The sequence below is a fragment of the Salvelinus sp. IW2-2015 genome, linkage group LG20 (assembly GCF_002910315.2).
Source record: "Salvelinus sp. IW2-2015 linkage group LG20, ASM291031v2, whole genome shotgun sequence".
NCBI lineage: Eukaryota > Metazoa > Chordata > Actinopteri > Salmoniformes > Salmonidae > Salvelinus > Salvelinus sp. IW2-2015.
Genome location: NC_036860.1, coordinates 45,132,961 through 45,146,598, shown reverse-complemented (window position 1 = coordinate 45,146,598; position 13,638 = coordinate 45,132,961). Strand labels below are relative to the sequence as shown.

General features: G+C 41.1%; 1 pseudogene; it reads right to left on the bottom strand.

The window, feature by feature from the left end:
- Positions 1-13,402, bottom strand: part of LOC111981910 (transmembrane protease serine 2-like) — a 28,289-nt pseudogene extending 14,887 nt beyond the window's left edge.
- Between the last annotated feature and the right edge of the window lie 236 nt (positions 13,403-13,638).

Below are 13,638 nucleotides of genomic sequence, written 5' to 3'. Positions count from 1 at the left end.
AATGTGTTGTGTTGGATTTGCCCCAAACATAACACTTTGTATTTAGGACATAAAGTTAATTTCTTTGCACATATTTTGCAGTTTTAGTTTAATGCCTTATTGCAAACAGGATCCATGTTCTTGGAATATTTTTATTCTGTACAGGCTTCTTTCTTTTCACTCTGTCATTTATTGTCACGACTCCCACCGAAGGTGGCTMCCCTGCCTGTTCGGGCGGTGCTTGGCGGTCGTCGTCGCCGGTCTACTAGCCGCCACCGATCCCTTTTTCCTTTTCTGTTGGTTTAGTCTCATTAGTTGCACCTGTTCCTTTTTCTTGATTTTTGTCTACTTAAACCTGTTAGGCCCGCTTAGGTTTGTGCGGGATTATTTGTTACTCTGTTGGTTGTGGATGTGTTTTCGTTTTTTGTTTTCTCCGGACTGGTTGTCCTGTGTTTGGGCTGGTCAGTGTTATGYGCCCTGTATTTGGCGTGACCGTTTGTGCCGGAGAATAAATAATTACATTTCACCGAACCCTCTGCTCTCTGCGCCTGACTCCTACCCACCACTCCTAGTAAACCCTGACATTTATGTTAGTATTGTAGAGTAACTACAATTTTAATCCATCTTTAATTTTCTCCTATCACAGCCATTCAATTCTGTAACTGCTTTAAAGTCACCACTTGCCTTATGGTGAACTGCCGGAGCGGCTTCCTTCCTCTCTGGCAACGGAGTTAGGAAGGATGCCTGTATCTTTGCAGTGACTGATACGCCATCCAAAATGTAATTAATAACTTCAGCATGCTCAAAGTGATAATCAATGTTTGCTTTTTTTGTGTGTACCCTCTACCAACAGGTGCCCTTCTTTGCAAGGCATTGGRAAACCTGTATGGTCTTTGTGTTTGAAATTCACTGCTCGACTGACGAACCTTACACTCTTAGAACAAAGGGTTCTTTGGCTGTCCCCATAGGCTAACCTTTTTGGTTCCAGGTAGAACTCTTTTGGGTTCTATGTAGAACCCTCTGTGGAAAGTGTTCTACATGGAAACCAAAATAGTAACCAAAAAGGGTTCTTGAAAGGGTTCTCCTATGGGGACAACCAAAKAACCCTTATTGGTTCTAGATTGCACCTTTTTTTTCTAAGAGTGTACACATAATTGTATGTGTGAGGAACAGATATGAGGTAGTCATTCAAAAGTCCATGCAACTTAGTATGTGACTTGTTAAGCAAATGATTACTTCTGAAATTATTTAGGCTTGCCATAACAAAAGGGTTGARTATGTTTTGACTCAAGACATTTCAGCTTTCCATTTTAATTAATTTGTAAACATTTCTAAAAACATAATTCCATTCTGACATTATGGGGTATTGTGTGTAGGCCAATGACACAAAATTTAAATTCAGGCTGTAACACAACAACATGTGGAAAAAGTCAAGGGGTGTGAATACTTTCTGAAGGCACTGTAAACCTTATAATAGCATATGACAAAACAGAGATTAAGACAAGACATCCCATGGCAAAACAGATATGAAGACCAAATGGAACACCTCAAAGCTGCTCAGACAATGTTTTATAATAAACAATAGAAGGCAAAAAACGACAGTGTATGAAACGTAGATATATATATTGGCATTGTTTATCAACTGAGGAATATCAGCAGAAGGGTAAATACTGTACCTTTTCGTACTGGAACAGGATGTGGTAATCCAGGAGTGAATGTGTGGTGGGTGTTGATGGTCTGAGGGGTGTACTGAGGGTAAATAGAGAGGGGGACGTTGGGCATCTGCAGGGCAGAAGCGTTTGCAGGGGGTCTTCCCTCAGTTCCCGCCCCCTCTTGAAATCCATAGTTCACATACTGGGGACCTGGTGTCTGGGGAAAGCGGAGAGGAGAATGATTTTTCATTTAATTACAATGAGAGAAATCAATGCATTATTTGATACATTGGAGCACTTTGACTTGGTAACATACAGTACACATTACAACAGAGGTGTCATGTTTACCATGTAAATACCACTAAACTTCAATGATTGGTATTGCAATGTACTGTATGTAGCAGTCCATTTCCCACAGGTATAACAAAATTAGAATCCGACAGATATACAGTGCATTCGGGAAAGCATCCAGACCCCTTCCATTTTTCCACATTTTGTTACGTTACAGGCTTATTTAAAAAAAATATTAAATAAAAAATGTCCCTCATCAATTTATTCACTACCCTATAATGAAAAAGCAAAAATAAGTTTTTAAACACATTTGCACACAAAATAAAAATAAAAAACACAAATAATTTTTTACATAAGTATTCAGACCCAAAATTGTGCTCAGGTGCCTCCTGTTTCCATTGATCATCCTTGAGATGTGTCTACAACTTGACTAGAGTCCACCTGTGGTAAATTCAATTGATTGGACATGATTTGGAAAGGCACACACCTGTCTATATAAGGTCCCAAGGTTGACGGCGCATGCCATTTTAAAAACCAAGCCATGAGGTCTAAGGAATTGTCCGTAGAGCTCTGAAACCGGATTGTGTCAAGTCACAGATCTGAGGAATGGTACACAACAATGTCTGCAGCATTGAAGGTCCCCAAGAACACAGTTCCCTCCATCATTCTTAAATGGAAGAAGTTTGGAACCACCAAGGCGCTTCCTAGAGCTGGCCAACTGGCCAAACTGAGCAATCAGGGGAAAAAGACCTTGGTCAGGGAGGTGACCAAGAACCCAATGTTCACTCTGACAGAGCTTCAGAGTTCCTCTGTGGAGATGGTTGTCCTTCTGGAAGGTTCTCCCATCTYTGCAGCACTCCACCAATCAAGCCTTTTATGGTAGAGTGACCAGACAGAAGCCACTCCTCAGCAAAAGGCACATGACAGCCCGCTTGGAGTTTGCCAAGAGGCAAACAAAGGACTCTTAGACCATGAGAAACAAGATTCTCTGGTCTGATGAAASCAAGATTGAACTTTTTGGGCTGAATGCCAAGCGTCACGTCTGGAGGAAACCTGGTACCATCCCTACGGTGAAGCATGGTGGTGACAGCATGCTGTGGKATGATTTTCAGCGGCAGGGACTGGGAGACTAGACAGGATCGAGGGAAAGATATCCTTGATGAAAACCTGCTCCAGAGTGCTCAGGACCTCAGGCTGGGGCAAAGGTTCACCTTCAAACAAGATAATGACCCAAAGCACACAGCCAAGACAATACAGGAGTGGCTTCGGGACAAGTCTCTGAATGTCCTTGAGTGGCCCAGCCAGAGCCCGGACTTCAACCCAATCGAAAATCTCTGGAGAGATCTGAAAATAGCTGTGCAGCGACGCTCCCGATCCAACCTGACAGAGCTTGAGAGGATCAACAGCATCCTCCCGGAAATCCTAGACCCACTCCAATTTGCAGGACGTCCCAACAGATCCACAGAAGAAGCAATCTCAATCGCAGTCCACAGTGCCCTTTCCCACCTGAACAAAAAGGAACACCTATGTGAGAATGCTGTTCATTGACTACAGCTCAGCGTTTAACACCATAGTACCCACAAAGCTCATCACTAAGCTAAGGACCACGAAGGGCCGCCCCCAGGTGGTAAGGGTAGGTAACAACACATCTGCCATGCTGATCCTCAACACTGGGGCCCCTCAGGGGTGTGTACTTAGTCCGCTCCTGTCCTCCCTGTTCACCCACGACTGCGTGGCCAATCACGACTCCAACACTATCATTTAAGTTTGCTGACGACACAAGTGGTAGGCCTGATCACCGACAACGATGAGACAGTCTATAGGTAGGAGGTCAGAGGACAACAACCTCTCCCTCAATGTGAGCAAGACAAAGGAGCTGATTGTGTACTACAGGAAAAGACGGGCCGAACAGGCCCCCATTAACATCAACGGGGCTGTAGTGGAGCGGGTAGAGTTTCAAGTTCCTTGGTGTCCMCATCAACAACGAACTATCATGGTCCAAACACACCAAGATAGACATGAAGAGGGCACAACAAAACCTATTCCCCCTCAGGAGACTGAAAAGATTTGGGATGGGTCCCCAGATCCTCAAAAAGTTTTACAGCTGCACCATTGAGAGCATCCTGACCGGTTGCATCACCGCCTGGTATGGCAACTGCTCGTCATCTGACCGTAAGGCGCTACAGAAGGTACATCAATGGGGCCAAGTTTCCTGCCATACAGGACCTATATAATATGCGGTGTCAGAGGAAAGCCCATAAAATTGTCAGAGACTCCAGTCACTCAAGTCATAGACTGTTTTCTCTGCTATTGCACGGCAAGTGGTACCGGAGCGCCAATTCTAGGACCAAAGGGGGCAGCATTTTCACTTTTGGATGAATTGGTGCCCAAATTGAACGGCCTCCTACTCTGTCCCAGATGATAATATATGCATATTATTATWACTATTGGATAGAAAACACTCTGAAGTTTCTAAAACTGTTTGAATTATGTCTGTGAGTATAACAGAACTCATATGGCAGGCAAACTTCCTAACAGGAAGTGAAAATTCTGAAAAGGGTCGATGTGAAAGTCATCGCCTATTCAAATCCCTGTAATTTATGGATCTGTTTGCACTTCATACACCTTCCACTAGATGTCAACAGTCAGTAGAATGTGGAATGAAGCCTCTAGTGTGATGTGGGGCCAGATGGGAGCTATTTGAGTCACTGGTCTGGCAGATTGCCAGTTCCTGGTCACGCACGCTAGACATGGGATGTCAATGTGTGCCATTACTTTTACAGACATGAAAAAATGCTCCGGTTGGGACGTTATTGGATTTATATGATAACAACATCCTGAAGATTGATTCTCAACTAAGTTTGACCAGTTTATTCGACTTGTAATATAACKTTTWGAAGTTTTCGTCCGACGTWTGCGTTCACTTGCGCCAGTGTTTGGACACGAGTACTACACATGCTAGCTAAAGTTGCTAATTCGACATAAGTAATGGACATTATCGAACAAAACAACGATTTATTGTGGAACTAGGATTCCTGGCACTGCATTCTGATGAAAGATCATCAAAGGTAAGGGAATATTTATGATGTAATTTCGTATTTCTGTTGACTCCAACATGGCGGAGAAATGTTGTTTCTATCTGAGCGCCGTCTCAGATTATTGCATGGTGTGATTTTTACAAAAGTTTTTTTTAAATCTGAAACAGCGGTTGCATTAAGAACCAGTGTATCTTTAATTATATGTAAAACATGTATCTTTCATCAAAGTTTATGATGAGTATTTCTGTTATTTGACATGGCTCTCTGTAATTACTCCGGATATTTTGGAGGCATTTCTGAACATGGCGCCAATGTAAACCGAGATTTGTGGATATAAATATACACATTATCGAACAAAACAAAAATGTATTGTGTAACATGATGTCATATGAGTGAAAATGGCGGTGTGTTTTTTGGATTTGGTGGTGAGCTAACATAAATATATGTTGTGTTTTTGCTGTAAATCATTTTAAAAATCAGACACGATGGGTAGATTAACAAGATGTTTATCTTTCATTTTCTGTATTGGACTTGTTAATGTGTGAAAGTTAAATATTTCAAAAAAATATTTTTGAATTTCACGCGCTGCCTTTTCAGCGGAATGTTGGTGGGGGAGGGGGGGTTTCCGCTAGCGGAACGTGTGTCCTAGAAAGGTTAACAGATTCTACCCCCAAGCCATAAGACTGCTGAACAATTAATCAAATAACCATCTGTCTATTACATTGACCCCCCTCCATTTGTTTTGTACATTGCTGCTATTCACTGTTTATTACCTATGCATAGTCACTTCACCCCTAACTACATGTACAAATTACCTCATCTAACCAGTACCCCCGCACAGTGACTTGGTACCGGTACCCCTTGTACAGTTGAAGTCAGAAGTTTACATACACTTAGGTTGGAGTCATTAATACTCGTTTTTCAACCACTCCACAAATTTCTTGTTAACAAACTATAGTTTGCAAAGTTGGTAAGGACATCTACTTTGTGCATGACACAAGTAATTTTTCCAAAAATTGTTTACAGACATATTATTTCACTTATAATTCACTGTATCACAATTCCAGTGGGTCAGAAGTTTACATACACTAAGATGACTGTGCCTTTAAACCGCTTGGAATATTCTGGGATGAATTTTTATATATAGACCCATAGACTTGCATTGGAAAGGCCTGTGACCCCCCAGAAAAAATTCTGGATTGATTTTCCTCGGCTTTCTTCCTCCCATATCAATTCTGTTACACTCACAGACATTATTTTAACAATTTTAGAAACTTCAAAGTCTTTTCTAATTCTAATTCTACCAATTAGTCTACCAATTCAGTATACTGCCCCCTAGCCCTAAGAWGATAGGCTAATTGACATCATTTGAGTCAATTGAAGGTGTACCTGTGGATGTATTTCAAGGCCTACCTTCAAACTCAGTGCCTTTTTTTCAAGGGAAAATCAAAGAAATCAGCCAAGACCACAGAAAAAAATTGTAGACCTTCACAAGTCTGGTTCATCCTTGGGAGCAATTTCCAAACACCTGAAGGTACCACGTTCATCTGTACAAACAATAGTACGCAAGTATAAACACCATGGGACAACGCAGCCATCATACCGCTCAAGAAGGAGATGCGTTCTGTATCCTAGAGATGAACGTACTTTGGTGCGAAAAGTGCAAATCAATCCCAGAACAACAGCAAAGGACCTTGTGAAGATGCTGAAGCTACAAAAGTATCTATATCCACAGTAAAATGAGTCCTATATCGACATAACCTGAATGGCCGCTCAGCAAGAAAGAAGCCACTGCTCCAAAACCGCAATGAAAAAAACWGACTACGGTTTGCAACTGCACATGGGGACAAAGTTCGTACTTTTTGGAGAAATGTCCTCTGGTCTGATGAAACAAAAATAGAACTATTTGGCCATGATGACCATCGTTATGTTTGGAGGAAAAAGGGAGATGCTTGCAAGCCGAAGAACACCATCCCAACCGTGAAGCACGTGGGTGGCAGCATCATGTTGTGGGGGTGCTTTTCTGCAGGAGGGACTGGTGCACTTCACAAAATAGATGGGATAAGGAAGGGAAAGTATGTGGATATATTGAAGCAACATGTCAAGACATCAGTCAGGAAGTTAAAGCTTGGTCTCAAATGGGTCTTCCAAATGGACAATGACCCCAAGCATACTTCCAAAGTTGTGGAAAAACGGCTTAAGGACAACAAAGTCAAGGTATTGGAGTGGTCATCACAAAGCCCTGAGCGCAATCCCATAGAAAATTTGTTGGCAGAACTGAAGAAGCGTGTGCAAGCAAGGAGGCCTACAAACCTGACTCAGTTACACCAGCTCTGTCAAGAGGAATGAGCCAAAATTCACCCAACTTATTGTGGGATGCTTGTAGAAGGCTACCCGAAACGTTTGACCCAAGTTAAACAATTTCCAGGCAATGCTACCAAATACTAATTGAGTGTATGTAAACTTGTGACCCACTGGGAATGTGATGAAAGAAATATAAGCTGAACTAAATAATTCTCTCTAATATTAATCTGACATTTCATGTTCTTAAAATAAAGTGGTGATCCTAACTGACCTCAGACAGGCATTTTTACTCTGATTAAATGTCAGGAATTGTGAAAAACAGAGTTTAAATGTATTTGGCTAAGGTGTATGTAAATTTCCGACTTCAACTGTATATAGCCTCGTTATGACTTCTTACATTTTTTAAAAACTTTAGTTTATTTGGTAAATATTTTCTTAAACTCTTCTTGAACTGCACTGTTGGTTAAGGGCTTGTAAGTAAGCATTTCACGGTAAGGTCTACACTTGTTGTATTCGGCACATGTGACAAATAAAGTTTGATTTGATCTGCAGAGAAGAATGGGAGAAACTCCCAAATACATTACATTACATTTAAGTCATTTAGCAGACGCTCTTATCCAGAGCGACTTACAAATTGGTGCATTCAAAATATAGGTGTGCCAAGCTTTTAGCGTCATACCCAAGAAGTCTCGAGGCTGTAATCGTTGCCAAATGTGCTTCAACAAAGAACTGAGTAAAGGGTCTGAATACTTATTTAAATTAGATTTTTCCTTTTTTTATATACATTTGCAAAAATTTCTAAACCTGTTTTTGCTTTGTCATTATGGGKTATTGTTTGTAGATTGATTGGGGAAAAAATCTATTTAATACATTTTACAATAAGGCTGGAACGTAACAAAATGTGGAACAAGTCAAGGGGTCTGAAAACTTTCCAAATGCACTGTWTAACTGAAGTTACCTGTGTATTGTTCATGTCGACACCACTTTCAATGTTCCGATGAGATATTATCAAATCTGAAAAAGGTTGAAGAAACTTCTGATTTTAGCCACAGTAAAACATTTAAATGTAAAGTCATATAAATGTACAGCAAAGCTTTGTAAAACAGTTTTTCTTTTTTTTTTACAGTAGATTCAATTTGAGTTTTTACCTTTCACCTTTACCAGATTCACCTTGGATTAGCTCAACTGTTGCTTTTGAACACTGATTTGACGTCCTTTCTTCTTATTCTCTCTCCCTCTAACTCAGTCCATTCTCTCTTTACTCCTTGCAATAAATAGCCATGACCACACCTTAGTTTGTGTGAACAGTCTGACCTGTAGGGCGGTACAAGTTGTAAAGCTGTAATAACAAATCAAATCAAATCAAAATGYATTGGTCACATACACATGGTTAGCAGATGTTAATGTGAGTGTAGCGAAATGCTTGTGCTTCTAGTTCGAACAGTGCATTAATATCTAACAAGTAATCTGACAATTCCCAACAACTACCTAATACACACACATCTAAAGGGGTGAATGAGAATATGTCCATATAAATATATGGATGAGCGGTGGCCGAGCGGCATAGGCAAGGTGCAGTAGATGGTATAAAATACAGTATATACATGTTATATGAGTAATGTAAGATATGTAAACATTATTACCAAGTGGCATTATTTAGTGGCATTGTTTAAAATGACTAATGATCCATTTATTAAAGTGTCCAGTGTAGGCAGYAGCCTCTCTGAGTTAGTGATTGCTGTTTAGCAGTCTGATGGCCTTGAGATACAAGCTGTTTTTCAGTCTCTCGGGCCCAGTTGTGATGCACCTGTACTGACCTCGCCTTCTGCATGATAGCGGGATGAATAGGCAGTGGCTTGGGTGGTTGTTGTCCTTGATTATCTTTATGGCCTTCCTGTGACATCAGGTGCTGTATGTGTCATGGAGGGCAGGTAATTTGCTCCCGGGGATGTGTTGTGCAGACCGCACCACCCTCTGGAGAGCCTTGTGGTTGAGGGCGGTGCAGTTGCCGCACCAGGCTGTGATACAGCCCAACAGGATGCTCTCGATTGTGCATCTGTAAGAGTTTGTCAGGGTTTTGGGTGACAAGCCAAACTTCTTCAGCCTCCTGAGGTTGAAGAGGCGCTAAGGTGCCTTCTTCACCACACTGTGTGTGTAGGTGGACCATTTCAGTTTCTCTGTGATGTGTACRCCCAGGAACTTAAAACTTTCCACCTTCTCCACTGCTGTCCCTTTGATGTGGATAGGGGGGTGCTCCCTCTGCTGTTTCCTGTATTATCCTCGTAGCGGGCAAAGAAGGTGTTTAGTTTGTCTGGAAGCGTGACATCGGTATCCGTGACATTGCTTTTTAGTTTTTGTAGTCCGTGATTTCCTGTAGATCCTGCCACATACGTCTCATGTCTGAGCCGTTGAATTGAGACTCCACCATGTCCCTGTACCGGCATTTTGCTTGTTTGATTGCCTTGCGGAGGGAACAAGTACATTTCCAATGCACTTAATTATAAACGCACTCACCGAGTCAGCGTATAGATCAATGTCATTCTCTGAGGTTGACCGGAACATATTCCAGTCCGCGTGATCAAAACAATCTTGGAGCGTGGCTTCCGATTGGTCAGACTAGCGTTGAATGGTTCTCGTCACTGGTACACACTGTTTGAATTTCTGCTAATAAGCCGGGACGAGCAAGATGGCGTCGTGGTCAGATTTGCCGAAGGGAGGGTGGGGGAGGGCTTTGTATGCATCAGGGAAGTTAGAGTAGCAGTGGTCGAGAGTATTAGCCCTACGTGTTGTGCAATCAATATGCTGATCAAATTTAGGTAACGTTGATCTCAAGGTAGCTTTGTTAAAATACCCAGCTACAATAAATGCAGCTTCCGGGTATATAGTTTCCAGTTTACATAGAGTCCAGTGAAGTTCCTTGAGGGCCATCTTGGTATTCGCTTGAGGGGGGGGGATGTACACAGCTGTGACTATAACTGACAAGAATTCTCTTGGTAGGTAGAATGGCCGACATTTGATTGTAAGGAATTCTAGGTCAGGTGAGCAGAAGGACTTGAGTTCCTGTTTGATGTTATGATCACACCATGAGTTGTTAATCATAAAGCATACACCCCCGCCCTTCCTCTTCCCAGAGAGGTGTTTATCTCTGTCGGCGYGATGCATGGAGAAGCCCGGTCGATGGACCGATTCTGACAACAAAGCACAAGAGAGCCATGTTTCCGTGAAACAGACAATGTTACAATCTCTGTCTCTCTGGAAGGCAACCCTTGCTCAAATTTCGTCTACCTTGTTGTCAAGAAACTTGACATTGGCGAGTAGTATGCTCGGGACCAGTGAGCGACGTGCCCGTTTACGAAGCCTGACCAGAAGACCGCTCCTTCTGCCCCTTCTGYGTTGCTGTTGTTTTCGGTCAGGTGCTGGGATTAGATCCATTGTCCTGGGTCGTGGTCCGAAGAGAGGATCTGCTTTGGGAAAGTCATTGTTCTGGTCGTAATGTTGGTAAGTTGACGTTGCTCTGATATCCAATAGTTCTTTCCGGCTGTATGTAATAAGACTTAAGATTTCCTGGGGTAACAATGTAAGAAATAATACATTTAAAAAAAATTCTGCATAGTTTCCTATGACCTAGACTGCCATCATCTGCAGGCCTAGCCTATTCTTACTTTTCAATAAGTCTCAGCTACTTTAAGGAAATTGTTTTTTTATAGTATTTTCTACTTTGTAGAATAATAGTGAAGACATCAAAACTATGAAATAACACATATGGAATCATGTAGTAACCAAAAAAGTGTTAAACAAATWAAAAAATATTTTATATGTGAGATTCTTCGAAATAGGCATCAAGGCAAAAGGTGGCTACTTTGAAGAATCTAAATATATTTGTTTAACACTTTTTGTTACTACGTGATTCCATATGTGTTATTTCATAGTTTTGATGTCTTCACTATTATTCTACAATGTAGAAAATGGTCAAAATAAAGAAAAACCGGTACTGGTGCTGCATAGTTTGTTACAGTATTTCCTTTAACATTTTTAATGATATCACAAAGTCATAACCAAACTGACAACAGTGTTATTTTAGGTCACTTCTGCTCATTCTGTGTCTGTGTAGACAAAGACAAAGACAAATGTCTGTGTAGACAAAGGCATATTCCTTGGGTGAATTTGGAGAGGGAGATAGCTGAATGTTCTGTCCTTGATTTACAACAGGGCGTGAGCTGTCAACCCCCGACCAGTTACCTTCACCTTCTGCGGGTGAGATAGGGTCTGTTTTATTCAGAGATTTCTCATGTTGATTTTTCCAGAGGTTCTCTGGTTTAGTTCTTGTGTATTATTTGAGTAGTCTTTTGAGGTTTGTTTTTCCCTGCTGTTTTTTACCACTTTGTGAAGTTTCTTTTGTATTTTGGAGGATTTCCATTTTGTGCCTTTTGGCTTTATTTTTGGACATTGTGGATTTAGTTTCTTTGCCTGAAGATTTTGTTCTTTATTAAACCACTATCGCTAGTACTGCTGTGTCTGCCTCATCTTCTGGGTTCTGACGATTATTAGTGACTGTTTCTCGCACCGGGTCCTGACAGTCTGGTTGAAGTTATTTATTGCAAAGCTGATCTGACCTATTTGGATCCTTACAGGACAGTCATGACACACATCTGCTTTTAGGTGTATGCTTTGCATTATGATCACTTCTGTGGGATTGAAACACACAGTATACGGTTATGTGGCTAACTGAGAAGGGAGTATAAAATGTCTCTATGAAAACAGAATCATTTCATAACCATGTTGTTCCTCTCTTTATAGGACGTTTGGATTCTTACTGCATGGCAATCTCCCCTAACAATCTAGTTGTCATCTCTGCCAGGTCATGTGGGAATAATAACTAGACAACCATCCAAAACACCTGTGAAACCTGCACACTTATTTTTTTATTTAACCAGGCAAGTCAGTAAAGAACAAATTCTTATTTACAATGACGGACTAGAAACAGTGGCTTAACTGCCTTGTTAAGGGGCAGAACGACAGATTTTTACCTTGTCAGCTCAGGGATTCAATCTAGCAACCTTTCGGTTACTGGCCCAACACTCTAACGGCAGGTAGGTAGCCTAGTGGTTAGAGTCTAACCACTAGGCTACCTACCTGCCGCCCTAAAGACCAACCTTAAAAAATTAAAAAACATTGTGACAATAATGCATAAAAAAATATTTAACTGGGCAGTAGCCTAGATTATATTTGTGTGCTTTGTAGATTTTGTAGGTTAAATTGCCAAAATCTTCCATCCTCACACCTGCTCCAATTCATTTACATTACCGTATATTACAAACTCTACAAGTAAGTTCATTACATTGTATGTTAAATTAATCTCATTTATTGGAAAGACTCCATGGTGACCAAAGAAAATGACGAGACCACTAAGCTTCTGACCAATGAAAACGATAGCACTAACACACTGTTGTCTAGGACCGGAAGTAGGCGGTCACATGTCTCCCCAATGACCATACATGGGCCTTTTCTCAATTGCACACTCCTCGCATCCTCTCTCCTCGTCTCCATCTCAAAACACATTAGATGAGAATGCCAGAGGTCCCTCTGACCTTCCCCTCCATTGGGTTTCGAGAAGGAGATGAGGAGAGTGGACACGAGGAGTATGTAATTGAGAAAAGGCCGTTTGAATGTATAAAATCATGTGCAATATATTGTTTACACTCTAACTGAAAAAATACATCAGTTACAAAAAAATATATATTATACAATTATTATATACATAAAAACCTCTCCTTCTTAGATTACATTTTAGTCATTTAGCAGACGTTCTTATCCATTTTTCACACTTCTTTTCATACTGATCCCCATGGGAATCGAATTCACAGCCCTGGCTTTACAAGCGACATGCTTTAGCAACTGAGCCACATGGGACCGCCATTACCTAAGTACATTCCCACATTACCTAAATAAATTCAATAGAATGACGTGAAAAGATGGTGAAATAGTTGTTCTTACTGTGTATACAAAGGCCCCGGGTTCTCTGGACATGTTAAGTCTTTCTTCTTGACTGTTAATCAATAACCAGGCAAGGCATTATGACCAGGTTCTTGAGAGGATAGCTACACACAACAGGCCCTTGAAATGTCTACACACTGAAACTCTATGGCCTCAGGACTTTGATACACTACGTATCAGTCAATATTTAACTATGACTAAGTTCTCTGCCTGGAAAGAAGGGGAAACAATATATAGGCCTAATRGGACAGAACAACTTGACATATCTTTGGCATTGGTGGGATGAACTTTTGCTTTCTTCTTTCAGTTAAATCAACTGGTTGTATTATTTAATTAAACCATGGATGAGAGGTGACTGAGGTAATAAAATAAAAGTTTTT